Consider the following 15,005-nt stretch of genomic DNA (forward strand, 5'->3'; position numbering starts at 1 on the left):
TGTTACTGCCTTCCTGGCAGCACTGATAGGTCTGAAGAGGCCATAGAAATCAGCAGTTGTCCTTCAGAAGACAAGCTGAGCCAGCAGAGAGGACGGTCCCCTGGATCTTCTGAGTGAGGAGTACACCTCAACCAGCGGTTATTTAGGCTTGACTATACCCCTGTTGACGATATCGAAGCCTTCTGTTAGGTTGCAGGCATCAGCATGGACTCTGATCTTTGGCTGCTGCCCAAAGAAAATTATTAATCACTCCGACAAGCACTATCCTAAGCAAGTCTAAACAAGTAGTGCTCCAGCTACTGCTTGTAATTTCAGGTAATATCAAAGTTATGAAAGGTCTGAATTTCCATCTTGCCCGCGGGACCCCTACGGTTCAGTGCTACTAATTAATGTAATCACTGGGACCAAATATTGTAGAAGTGCTTACCAGCCTGGATCATGGGGATGTCTGAGATGGAAATTACCCAGGGGCGGTGTTGAAACTAACGCTGCTTCTGAGACCTGCATATAGTTACTTTATATATGAACCAGAAGAGGGTTGCCTCCTCACAAGGTGTAGGTGATTACCATGAGCTGGACTAGATTACACGCAACTCTTTACCCATGTATGTGTGGGAGGAAATGACCTTTTGAGATATATCACAATTTTATCCTTGGTTTCAGCAGGATTAAAATCCCACTTGGGCAAATCCTTTTTTTTTTTTTTTTTTTTTTTCAGAAAAAAACGTGGCTTTTTTGCTGTGTTTTCCTGTAATTTTCATGACCGGATGGAGCAAGCTGAGTTTCACAACATTTTAGGTTCTGGTTGGGCTTCCATCACAGACAAAGGTGGTATTTGCAGGTTGAAGTACAGCCTTTGTTTACCTTAGTGGCGCATTTCCCAGCAACTTCAACCAGGAAAGAGTTTTGCCCGCGATGTCTTTCACTGGTGGGGGTTTTGTTCCCATGGTCAAGTGATAACCTTCCCCTTCACCTCCGTCCCTGCGGCGTAATGTGTTGCAGCATCCTTGCCCTTCTGCGGCCACAACAGCTCTGCTCCCTCTCATAAACAACCACTTGCTTTGGGTTGATTTCTGCTCTAAACAATATTTTTTCTTATAACTTCATTTTTATTTATTGCCTAAAATTCTAGATTAAATGCCATCTCCTAGCAACTGGTATATTTTTGTCCCCAGTCTGCTAACTTTCAGTGCTTGGATATTGCTCTCCGTTCATTTTGCTGTCTCAGACAGAAAATAAAACACTACTTTCCAGATCCCTAGTTGTATTTACATTTGTTTGTTATATTTCTAAACAGTCGAGTCAGTTAAACAGCTAACTTTATATCCACCTGTTTGTTGCCTCTATAGATGTGCTCCAGAGAAACAAAAATATACAGTGTAGTCCTCCTGCTTGGTGCGTCTTTGGAAGAGACACGGGACAGGAGCTGCCTCAGTGAGGGCACCCCACCTGAGACGTTTTGGGATAGGGCTCTTCTTCCTACTGTGCAAACCCTTGACATTTCTTGATGTGTCCAAAGAAACATCAAGAAATGTGCTTACTACCTCTGCAGACTAAACCACGTCTGTCCTCCCAGCAAGCCACGGCAAAAGCACGTGGTGAATCTCGAGAGGAGGACAGGGCTGAGTTATGCCCACAGGGAACCTTCCACGGTAGCAGGTGCCTGTCCTATGGAATGGGTGCAAGAAAGACCTCGCGTTAGAAAAGACCTGTTTCTTTTTGGCTTTTCAGCTCAGATTCTGCAACATGACTTTTAATTGTGCGTGTGGAGAGGTATTTGCAGCTTTTTATCTTCGTAGGTAGCACCGCAAAGAAGGGCTCGTGCGCCGAACCAGGTATCTCACCTGAAATTCTCAAAATCGCTAGGGACTTGTCTATGAATTTGTCTTCAAGGAGCATTAGCAAGTAGGGTTCATCTCGCCTAACTTTAGTTAGTCAGTCTTTATCTGAGCTTCCTCTGATGGTCGACAGAGGGAAACGGCAGCTTTTAGGGTGTGCTGCATCATTGTAGCTGCCTGTTTTAGACTGGGACGGAGAATCCCCGGGTAGAGCCTGTGAACAGACACTGCAGATATTTACTGCTCGTCAGGTGTATCCCACTAAAATAACGGGGCAGAATCCATCCTTAGACTCGCAATTTCTTGTTCTCAAAGCCGTGTCACTTTTCTGTCTGTGCAAACTTGACTTTAGCTATTTCTTCTGTTTGTGATGGTTATAAATTGAATTTACGTGTAATAAAAGATGCTGTCCACAAGCATAAAAGAACAACTGATGATTCATGACTTTTATTTCTGTAACTTCTCACTTCCAGAATGTCTATTTGACAAACTGTGAATCATATACTTTGGCCTGGATGGATATACTTAGCTCTGATTTGTACAGTGAGATGTAAATAATCGGTTAGTTAAATGAAAATTTTCTCCGTGAATTGCTGCCTCCCCTCTCTCCCCTTTCCCCTCCCTTCCTTCTGCTTTAACTCACCACTGCTCAAAGGCATGATCCTGTCGCCTGACAACGCAAAATCATGCCACACACTTACTCCAGCAGCAGCATTTCGTTCAGGACCATCGGTAGGTATGAAGACTGGAGCTGCCCATGACTTGCTGCAGAAACATGGTACCAGGACTAGTTATGAGCAATGTGGCATTTAATTTTACATCTCTGCTAAAAAAAGTACTTCCTGCCCCATGCTGCAACTGTGCTGGCTCGGAGAGAAGGACACTTGCGACATTCTTTAATACCACTTTGTTTTCTTGCACAAGCCCCCGCCAGGTACCGGCCAAAGCTCTGCTTTGACAGACGAGCTTGAAAGGGCAGATTTGCATCCTGCTAACTCTACAATTCATGAAATATCTGTGTAAGGAAGGATGTGTGCGAGTCATCCCCTGACGGCTGAGTGCAGCTGTAGATAGCCGTGATCACCCCACGAGAACATGAATTTTGTCTGATCTTGCTGAGCTGGTTGGGTCTTGCCTGCTACTTGCTATGGTCTCATTAACACCTACTGACAGATGTTTTCCTCTCGGTTTGGCCAGGGGTGCCGGCTTGTCAATAGGCAACGCTGAACGCAGACGTCTGTCAGCTTTTGGCAATTTTATGCAGTTTGGCTCTAGAAGGATTAAACCCTGCTCGGAACACAAAGTAAGGTAACTGTTGTGAATTCAGATGGAGACCCGTTGTGCAGTTGTGTATTCGGTTAGAAAATTCTGAGCACCGAGGCTTTGTAAAAGAGGGTATTTGTCATTTTTCGTACAGCAGAAGCAGTGAAGGCAGTAGATTGCTTCTGTTTTTCTCATGGAAAAACTGGCTGCTCATGGCCTGGATGAGCATACGATCTGCTGGATCGAGCACTGGCTGGATGGACAGTCCCAAAGAGTGGTGGTCAATGGAGTTAAATCCAGCTGGCGGCTGGTCACAAGTGGTGTTCCCCAGGGCTCAGTGTTGGGACCATTTCTGTTTAACGTCTTTATTGATGATCTTGATAAGGACATAGTATGTATCAGTAAGTTTGCAGATGACACCAACTTAAGCAGGAGTGTTGATCTGCATGAGGATAGGGAGGCTCTACAGAGACACTTGGATAGATTGGACCAATGGGCCAACGCTAACGGTATGAGCTTCAACAAGGCCAAGTGCCGGGTCCTGCACTTGGGCCACAACAACCCCATGCAGCGCTCCAGGCTTGGGGAAGTGTGGCTGGAGAGCTGCCTGCCAGAAAAGGACCTGGGGGTTCTAATGGACGAGCGGCTGAACATGAGCCAGCAGTGTGCCCAGGTGGCCAAGAAAGCCAATGGCATCCTGGCTTGTATTAGAAATAGTGTGACCAGCAGAAGGAGGGAGGTGATTGTCCCCCTGTACTCAGCACTGGTGAGGCCACACCTTGAGTCTTGTGTCCAGTTTTGGGCACCCCAATACGAGAGAGATATCGAGGTGCTGGAGCGAGTGCAGAGGAGGGCAACGAAGCTGGTGAAGGGCCTGGAGAATAAATCTTATGAGGAGCGATTGAAGGAGCTGGGACTGCTTAGTTTGAGGAAGAGGAGGCTGAGGGGAGACCTCATCGGTCTCTACAACTACTTGAAAGGACATCGTAGAGAGGTTGGTGCTGGTCTCTTCTCACAGGTAATTAGCGATAGAACAAGAGGGAATGGGTTCAAGCTGCAACAGGGTAGGTTTAGGCTGGACATTAGGAAAAAATTCTTCACAGAAAGAGTGGTCAGACACTGGGATAGGCTGCCCAGGGAGGTGGTGGAGTCACCATCCCTGGATGTGTTTAAGACTCGTTTAGACGTGGTATTAGGGGATATGGTGTAAGGGAGAACTTTGCAGAGTGGAGTTGATGGTTGGACTCGATGATCCCAAGGGTCTTTTCCAACCTACAGGATTCTATGATTCTATTCTGTGATTCTATGTGCATCCTTTCTCCTCACTTCCCTGTTACTCCAGACGAAGCACTTCTCGCACACATAGGGGAAGGAGCTCTTCTCTAGAAAGCAAAGTCTGGGATGGACTTTTCCATAGTCTGACTTTTCCTCCTATGCAGCCCAATCCCCCACTGTGGGAACTCCTGTTCCTTGCCTCAGTTTACCTTTATTTACAAAGAGTCCTGCAGTATTGGTCTCCTGCACTCAATTGTATAAAGCTGGGTTCTTTTAGAAAGGAGGAGGAGCTTTAAAATACAGGCTTTGTCTAGATGCAAACTGTACCGTGCTGTTGGATGTCTTGGAATGATACACAGGCATTTAATAATTCACATGACTGATTTCTACCTGCAACAGAATTCAGGTCTGTCACTAATAAACTGAATTGGGTTTGCGTGGCAAGGTTTCATTAGCATCAGAGCTACAAGGGTGGCTTCTGTGGGAAGGTGCTAGAAGCTTCCCCTGTGTCCAATAGAGCCAATGCCAGATGGCTCCAAGACGGACCTGCTGCTGGCCAAGGCTGAGCATAGCAGTGACAGTGCTAGCACCTCTGGGATAACAAATTTCAGAAGAGGGGGAAAAACCCCCTGCACAACAGCAGCCGGAGACAGCAGTGAGAATATGAGAGAGCAACAACTCTGCAGACACCAAGGTCAGTGGAGAAGGAGGGGGAGAAGGTGCTCCAGGTGCCAGAGCAGAGGCTCCCCTGCAGCCCATGGGGAAGACCATGGTGAGGCAGGCTGTCCCCCTGCAGCCCACGGAGGTCCATGGAGGAGCAGATATCCACCTGCAGCCCATGGAGGACCCTACAACAGAGCAGGTGGATGTACCCAAAGGAGAGTGTGACCCCGTGGGAAGCCCAGGCTGGAGCAGGCTCCTGGCAGGACCTGCGGCCCTGTGGAGAGAGAAGCCCATGCTGGAGCAGGTTTGCTGTCAGGGCTTGTCACCCCATGGGGGACCCACGCTGGAGCAGCCTGTTCCTGAAGGACTGCACCCCGTGGAAGGGTGCTGGAGCAGTTCGTGAGGAACCACGGCCCATGGGAAGGACTCACATTGGAGAAGTTTGTGGAGAACTGTCTCCCATGCGAAGGACCCCACTCCGGAGCAGGGGCAGAGTGTGAGGAGTCCTCCCCCTGAGGAGGAAGGAGTGTCAGAGTCAACGTGTGACGAACTGACCACAACCCCCATTCCTCATCCCCTTGCACCACTGGAGGGAGGAGGTAGAGAAGCTATGAGTGAAGCTGAGCCCGGGAAGAAGGGGGGCGGGGGGGAAGGTGTTTTAAGATTTGGTTTTATTTTTCATTACCCTACTCTGATTTTGATTGGTAATACTTTTATTTTCCCCCACGTCTAGTCTGTTTTGCCAATGATAGTAATCGGTGAGTGATCTCCCTGTCCTTACCTCAACCCAGGAGCCTTCATTATATTTTCTCTCCTCTGTCCAGCTGCGGAGGGAAGTGATAGAGCAGCTTTGCTGGGCACCTGGTGTCCAGCCAGGGTCAACCCACAACATATGCCTTGGCAGCGTTCCCTTGATCTTGATGCACCAGTCCGGGATTTGGTCTCAAACAGCTGAAGACTGCAGGTGATGTCCCTGCAGTAAACTGGAGAAGCACGAATAAATGTCTCACATGTCTGTGGCTTTATCACTTTTTAATGTTCCATCTGCCTAGGATTTACCTTTGTACTCATAAATCCTGTGACAGTCTTGAAGACCAAACCAAGCTGCCAGGAAGATAAGATGTGCCACGATCTTCCCTCCCAGTTCCTCTCTCTCCTCCCAAAAGGTGGGGTTTCTGGGTACATTTTTCCTGCTGTAAACCCTAAGCCATAGAGCCAGTGGCATGAAATGGTCACAGCTTAGAAGTATGTGTGGCTGAACCTAGTCTGATGGGTGCGGATGCTCCCAGCATCTTTTAATTTACCAGCACGGATGTATCTTCGGGGTCTCCCCATGGACTGGTGCTACACCACATGAGCCTTGTTCAGAAAAAAAAGGAGATTAAAAAAAAAAATTAGCAAAGTGGGCCACAAGAGGCAGGAGTGAGCTGGTACCAAATGCGATGAAGTGGCAGAGGTAGGGACCAGGCTGTGAGGGGCAGGACACGTGTTGATGGACAGGCAGAAGGAAGAGCCAGCGAGGCAGGCAAGGAGACGTAGGAATGGCAAAGTGATCTTTGCAGCAGCAATTTGAATGGACATGTGCCAGGAAAGATTTCATTTGTCAGGGGTGGAAGGAAGGATGTTGCGGTGAGACTTGAGACGATGTGATGTTTAGCTGAGTGGATGGAGGGGAAAGGCCGTATCTCGGCCATGGTATGAAGGAAGAGTCTGGAAGGCTTCAGCATAGCCTGGAAGTAATTGAGGGATGCCCTGTGGCCTCCGTCATGCACAAGGTCAGATTAGATAATCACGGTGGTCCCTCCTGAGTTTAGCTTCTATAAATCTGTGAAATAGGAGCTTTAAACCACGATGATGGGCTGAGTCCTTGGAGCATCACACTGAAAGCCCAGAGTATCCTGAGATATTGGCCTTTAATACTGCGATTTGGCGGTATAGGAAATCTATTTCAGGAGTTTTTTGGGTTTTTTTTTTTTAAGGTTTATTTCATCTACCTGTTTTTACAGGAAGAGTCTATAAAAAAACACTAATAAAATATTTAAAGCTCTCTAAATATCGCTAAAAGAGTCTTTTCATAACATATGTTGCATAAACAGCCTGCGTGCTGCAGGGATGTGATATACAGACCTCATCGCTTTGATAGTTTCATAGATTTCACAGCCAGAAGGCACCACCATGGTGGTTTCCTCTGCCCTCCTACATAATGCAGACCGTGGAGCTTCGCCCAGCAATTCCCACACCAATACATGAGCTACATTATGTAGAAAGGCATCCACGCTTAATTTAAAGATCTTTTTGGGTGATGGAGAATCTACCATATCCCATGTCATCTCCTCCCGTGGTTAATTACAAGGTCATTAAGGAGAAAAATGTGCCTCGTTTTCAACTTGATTTTTTTTTTTTTGAGACTCCAGTCTCTTCCTGGCTTATACGCCTTTGCTAGATTAAGTAATCCTCTGATACTGCATTCCTCCTCCATGTATAGATACTTATAGATCTTGATCAATTAATCTCTTTTACTCCTCTTTGATAATATAAATGGATTGTGCTCCTTTGGGTCACTGTAAGATATGCTTTCAATCAGTCTTATAGCCCTTCTCCCAAGCTTTCTCAGTTTTTCAACAGGATTTTTAAGCGTTGACAGCTGAACTGGACTATTTTTTGTCTCATTAATGTCAGATATAGAGCTAATATATTTCCCCTACCACTCAATATTCCCATTTATACATCCTAGGGTCATATTAGCCCCTTTAGCAAGACGATCACATGGGGAACTCGTACTCAATTGTTTATCCATTGTGACCTCTAAAGTAAACAGCGAAGAACAGCTTCCTGAGTATTCCCTCTATAAAAACTCCCATGGGATCACTCTGCATTTGCAACTCCTCTTCGGAGACCTGACATTTAACTGCCTCATAATCCATTTAAAATGTGCCATATTGATTTTTTACAGTGCTACCATTCAAAACAAAATGAATGGCAGAACGCAACTCCCAGAATAGCTCAGATGCTTCCCAAGCACCTATTTCCGTGGAGATACATGCCCACATTTTCTGTCTCACCAAGTTATAGGCTGGGCAGTGACTGGCTTGAGAGCATCCCTGAAGAAAAGGACTTGGGGGTGCTGGTAGACGAGAGGCTCAACATGAGCCGTCAGTGTGCACTAGCAGCCCAGAAAGCCAATTGTATCCTGGGCTGCATCAAGAGAAGTGTGGCCAGCAGGTCGAGGAAGGTGACTCTCCACCTCTATTCCACTTTCGTGAGACCCCACCTGGAGTACTGCGTCCAGTTCTGGAGCCCCTACTACAAGAAAGATATGGACATGCTGGAACGTGTCCAGAGAAGGGCCACGAGGATGATCAGAGGGCTGGAGCACCTCTCCTATGAGGACAGACTGAGGGAGATGGGGTTGTTCAGTCTGGAGAAAAGAAGGCTCCGAGGAGACCTTGTAGTGGCCTACCAGTATCTTAAGGGGGCCTACAAGAAAGCTGGTGAGGGACTTCTTAGGATGTCGGGTAATGGTAGGACTAGAGGGAATGAATTAAAACTAGAGATGGATCGATTCAGACTAGACGTTAGGAAGAAGTTCTTCACTATGAGGGTGGTAAGACACTGGAACAGGTTGCCCAGAGAGGTGGTGGAAGCCCCATGCCTGGAAATTTTTAAGGCCAGGCTGGACGGGGCTCTGAGCAACCTGATCTAGTGGGAGGTGTCCCTGCCCATGGCAGGGGGTTGGAACTACGTGATCTTTAAGGTCCCTTCTAACCCTAACAATTCTATGATTCTAAGTTGTAACCCAGGCAGCTCTGTGCCTTGGCCGGGAGCAAGTGAACGTGCAGCCACCCCACCTCCCGTTTCTGATGAAGGTTTTCTGCTTCTCCAAGTCTATAATGGGAAGCAAAGGAAATTGGAGCAAAAATGTCAGCTATGAGCTCCAAAACAATCAGAGAAGCTAAAACTGGTTTACAGCTAATGCTTTCTGAGATGGTAGAGCTGTTGGTTTTGTGCCTGGATGCCAATGCCTCTTGATGGCTTTCAGGGAATATTTTGAGACAATATCCTACACTCAGGGGGTCCCAAACTGGCACATGGAGAAGTATCAGTCTGAAATTCCCATATAAATGCCCCGCTGCTAGTTCTTGAAACCACACTGCTTTTAGAGTGGTTTTAATTTAAGTTTAATGGGGAGGGGTGTGTGACTGCTGACCCAAGAGACACACTCAAGCCTGGGGGTGGTCCTTGGTCCAACGCGTTTGAGTAATATTCCAGACAATCTTGGTTTTCCTGTTGGTTGCCACATCTCTCATGGGATTAGCAGAACACTGACCAAAAGGTCCATATTTTGGGACCTGTTATGGGACTAATAACGCAGAGAAAGAGGGGAAGCACAAAGAAAGCTTATTTTTCCCTACCTAATATTGGACAACTCGGGGAAGTGGCGGAGGGGGAGAAGAGCTACTTCCCCAGGGTGAAATGAGCAGCTGTTGTCTCCAGGTGGAATTAGGCACTGGGAACCCAGGCTCCTGCAATTCCTCATGTTTCTGACCAAGTTTTACCTCCCAAGAACTGCCAAAACCAGGCCGAGTCGGGGACACCAGGGACGTGTACAAAAGCAGCTAGCGTAACAGTATCCTTCATGCTCCGAGTTAAAGCTTAAACAAAGGCACAAATAACCCTGCATTTTCCCAAAAGTACTAAAATTTCTTGCTGTAGCAAAAACAGGCAGGGGCTTATCTGGCTGTCCTGCACGTGGGAGCATTTTCATTGTGCAAACACTTGCAGCTGCCCTTTTCACATGGGGCAACTTTTGTGGCTAAATAAAATTGTTAAAATGAATTAACCAGCTTAGTACAATGGTTCCCAATATTTTCCATAAAGCAATTTGCCTCCCACATAGCCTGCGTCTCCGTCCCGCCATGCAGCACGGAGGAGAGCCGCAGGGCCCCTCGGGCTGAGCATCCGGCGCTCGGCGCCGACCACGCTCTCCCGTCTCGCCCTGGAAAGTGCCGGAGCGGAGTGTTCGAGCGGAGACTTATGATGTGCCCTGGAGTGCTTCATTTCTCCGCAGTAAAAATCCCCAGTGAAGGGAAAACGTTTTTCCTAATCAGCCGACAGCTTTTGGTGGAGGCCAGAGATGACCACGCACACCCTCTCACCCTGGCCTCTGCAGCGGAGGGCTGAAGCTCTCAAGGCTTTGGCCAGTTAGCTATAAAATGTTGCCTCTTTTCAGCTTATAAGTGGGCTAAAAATATTTTTTTTTTCCTGTTTTAACCCCCTCATTTCAAGGCTCTTCTCCACCTAGCCCTAATACCCAGATGGTGCCCAGCAAAGACCAGATGAAAGCCTGGATATTGGAGATGGGCTGAAGCGTGATCCTCACCCTGACCCTAAAGGGTGTCACCCCTTTTATGCTCTCAGTCTCACTAATTGCTGGTATTTGTCACTGTATAGCACAGGAATTGGACTCTGGATAAGCGTGGTGGTGATTTTGGGTGAGAAGATGGGCCTGGTCCCTGCTGTCACCCTGGGCTCTGCCTCTGCACCTGGACCGGCCGCGTCAGTGGATGTGTCCCAGTTTCTCAGCTGACAGCCTGATGTATTGACTTAAATGAGCCTGGAATTACCCACAGCTACATGGCAGTAGGTTTCTACCTTGAAAAGGTAGAAAAAGAAGAGCTAAATTTGGTTCCAGTTGAAATGTAAAGTAATGATAATTAACAAAGTTAACTCTTTGCTTCCTGTTCAAGTCTTACCTGCAGAAAAATTGGTCTGAAAGAGATTTTGGTAGACAACCTGGCCCATCCTCCTGCCCTGACACAGGGTCAGGCTTGCTGATGGATGCTTGTTGAAGCTGTTCTCCATTGTTTTAAGCAGTCCCTACTGTTTCAGCATCCCTGTTCCTAGAAAGCTCTTCCTAGTGTCCAGTGTTCATCCTTCTTGCTGCCGTGTCAGCCCATCACTCCAGCACAGCCATGAGGAACAGATTAATCCCCACGTTGCCCTCGAACAAACCTGTAGCAGTTTGTCCTCTGCTTTACCTCCTCCTAAAGCCGGTGCCTTGGTGCTGTTTAGTTAAAGCAAAACTGCTTCACTTGAAAGTGTGTTTTTCACGTGCAGCAATTCAGTGTATTTCCCACGTGATGTTAACAACAGTAGAAGGCAAGAAATCCCGTCAGGTGCAGAAAAGCAAGGAGAAGGCAATGACAAGGCAGTGACATGAATGAGACAAAGGAGTGCACAAAAGCGGAATACACCTCAGACAAACTGAGTCCGGGCCGTTACGACACCTCACCCATGAATGTGTCACACCATGTGCTGAGATTCTGACAGATCTACGCCTGGGTGCCGCAAGAGCTGAACATCAGAGAAGCACGAGCTGTAGATGGCATCTTCTTGTCTCCCAAATAAAGCGTGGGGTTTTTTGTACCAAGATGCCTGTTCTGTTCAAATCAATCCCACTTGCAACACCATCTTCTTGGAAGACTTACAGTTTCTCTGTTGAGTTTCAAGGTTTAACCATGACAGGTAAATGTAGTTCCTGTTTTACAGACAAGGAGGTGGGACATGAAGAGATGATGTGAGGGAACTTGCTTTTTCAGATATAGCAGGTCAATGGTGGGATTGGGACCTTCACTTGGGTTTTCTAGGGTTGTACTTCATTCACTGGACTTCATTATGGACTAAGGACATTTGCTCTCATCACAAGGCTTTGCTCAAATGAGCACAGATCTGCTCGGATTACAAGTTCCCAGTTCAGGAATCCAATTTTTGGACATGGCACTGGAGCCCAAGGATTCAAGCAGCATGACCTGGGCCTGTAACCCACGATAGCTGGCCAGGGTAAGGCAAGCTCTGACAGACCCGCGGGACATACATGGATATAACATGAGATTATGCAAGTTGCATGAAGGACTAACTGTCACTGGAAGGAAAACAACCAAAAACCCCAAATTGCACAACCGGTTGCTCCACCGATGACTTGTGAGTAACACACTGCAACCCCATTGGTGAGATTTATAATGCAAAACCCATACGCACGCACGGGGAAGCTCCTTCTTCGCAGCCTCAGTAGCTATTTTCTCTGTCTCCAGGGAGGAGTTTTTCATTATCACAGTAGCTGCTGTTTCATTATAAAGCAGATCTGATTTAGGTGGCGTATTGTTTATAATGGAAATAATCTTAGTGTGCAGCATCCAGAGTAGTAATAATATGGTGCCACTGTAACCCCTGTGGGGACCCCGATGGTGAAAAGGACACGTGACATAGAAACTGTTTTCTTTACTTGTATGATTGGTCTCATTTCCTTCAGCCCGAGATGTAACGTGCACAGATTTGTACTACACCGGAGCTTTCCCTCCTAACATGTTCTTCTCACTGACAAAGTTTATGGAGTAGAAAGCTTTTTAAAGATATAAACAGAATTTAGCAAATTGCAGCCCAATCACAAGATGTTACAATCAATAACATGATTTATGATTTTTTTAGATGACAATTTATCTCGACTTTGTCAGTTATACTGCACACTATATAATTTCATTCTATTATTTTGTATTAAGCCCAATATTTTGTGTTTGACCAAAACATGTCATCAGTCTCTACCTTACAAATGCGAGAACATTCAGAATAATGGCTGAAAAGAAAAAAACCACACATATAGGGGAGAGCATAATACCATGCTGGAATTCCAGCATTAGTTTTTCTGAAAAGTACCTTATCTACTGACTTAAATTACTCTCATGCCATAAATGCTGAGAATAAATGGGGAGTGGGGTGGGAACGAGATGCCATGCACCATAAACAGTCTAGTACCTGCTCCTTTCGTGGTTTGGTCCCCTTAGAAGATGCTTCACTGCTTACAAGGGCATCCCTCAAGTTTAGAGAAATAAAGGCAACGAAAGTAGAATACTTCCTCGCAGCGTGCAGTGTCTGCTCGCAGTGGCACCGCACTAAATCCTGGTAAATGGAGCCAAGTCAGCGCAGTCGGTCTGGATTTACACCCAGACCCTGGCGAGAGGAACACAGCCCTTTTCTCGCTTAACACCTTCTGCTACCCTTACGGATATGCTGCATTTACGCAGCACCTGCACCGCCGTACAGCAAACCGCTGCACTGACCCGAAGTGTCTTCATCCTGGAGAAGAGAAGGCTCCATGGAGACCTTATAGCAGCCTTCCAGTAGCTAAAGGGGGCTACAGGAAGGATGGGGAGGGACTCTTTATCAGGGAGTGTAGCGATAGGACAAGGGGTAACGGTTTCAAACTGAAGGAGGGGAGATTTAGATTGGATATTAGGAAGAAATTCTTTACTGTGAGGGTGGTGAGGCACTGGAACAGGTTGCCCAGAGAAGCTGTGGATGCCCCATCCCTGGAAGTGTTCAAGGCCAGGCTGGATGGAGCTTTGAGGAACCCGGTCTAGTGGGAGGTGTCCCTGCCCATGGCAGGGGGGTTGGAACAAGATGATCTTTAAGGTCCCTTCCAACCCAAACCATTCTATGATCCTACCGCAGCTGGGGAGGAGACGTGTGGGCAGGTGAGAAGATTTGCCCACCTTCAGGTGCTGGAAACCCCCCAGATGAGACCGGTCAGAGCGTCAAAGGAGAGGGGTTGCTGGCAAAAACCTCTTGGTTTTATTTTTTTTTCTCCTGTTCCTGCAATGGATCAAGACCTGACCTTGTTTAAACCAAACAAAATGCTTTTACTGTATAATAAAAATTCCATGTTTTAATACATCGCCATGCACAAATGAAGTCAAACAATGCAGAGTACAAAATTGTCAAATATACAAAATGATAAAGCAGATATCCAAAGCTTCCAGAGATCATGCCCAAAGATACCAAAAATTTGACATTGATTTTAATTTCATCATTTAAAAGAATTCCTCCCTCCCACCCAGGTTTTAATTTTTGTTGACTTTTGAAAACAGAAGGAATTAAAGAGTAAATATAAAAACCGTAGGGTGTTATTAACAGTGATGGCCACTTCATATACTAAAAATTAGATTGCATGATAATTTCTGTTTTGGGAAAAAAGCACTGCTGTACAGATGAACACCTTGGACGCCTGGGGAAATGCAGTGTACATCAAACAAAAAGGCACACTTTTGTCTTATGCCACCTCATTTGGCTCCGTCTTTAAAAAGTTCAGCCACAGATGGACTGGGAATAACAGTGTGTTGCTTTTTAACCGTTAAGAGTGCTGGCATTTTCCTAGATTTTCAACCAAGTTAACCTTAAAAGGAGATCACTGACTTAGAGAGTTATTTCCTTAGTGAATGTAAACCAGAGCTGACTCCAAAGGCAGCTGGACCAGACACAACTTGCCGGCTTTGGGAGACCGTTTTGACCACACAGCACGGCCGTGGGCTTGCACTCAGCCTTTCTGCATCCAGCCCTCCTGCACCAGGCCACCAAATCCCAAGACCTTGATCCCAGCTTCCCGCTCGCTCCCCGTAGCTCGTGTCCATCATCAGCTGCCAGTGCTGACCCACAAGCACAGTGTGGCACCTGATTCTGTGCATGGGCTAATGATTTGGGGGCAACCTTTGGAGACAACTCAGGTGTGGCTATAATTGCAGCTGTCCGTTATCTGCTCTTCTCAAGGTTGGGTTCAACCAACCTTAAATTCAGCTCCCCAAAGTAGAGAAGCCCAAATTTAGAGCCCCCTTTTGCTGGTTAACGCTGCGTGGAGTCAGGCAGGCATCTGGATGGGGTTTTGAGCAACCTGGTCTGGTGGGAGGTGTCCCTGCCCATGGCAGGGGGTTGGAACTAGGTGATCTTTAAGGTCCCTTCCAACCCAAACCATTCTATGATTCTGTGATTACCCCCACTTGTGAAGAAGAAAGAATAATTGCAAGGCAGGTCCAGGTAACCACAGTCCCAAAAGGAAACTGAAAACAAAGCCCAGCACATCCCAAAGCACGGCCATGCCACTTTCACTTTCTGCAGTAACTGTGAGAAAGTTAAAAATAA

The sequence above is a fragment of the Chroicocephalus ridibundus genome, chromosome 2 (assembly GCF_963924245.1).
Source record: "Chroicocephalus ridibundus chromosome 2, bChrRid1.1, whole genome shotgun sequence".
Lineage (NCBI taxonomy): Eukaryota > Metazoa > Chordata > Aves > Charadriiformes > Laridae > Chroicocephalus > Chroicocephalus ridibundus.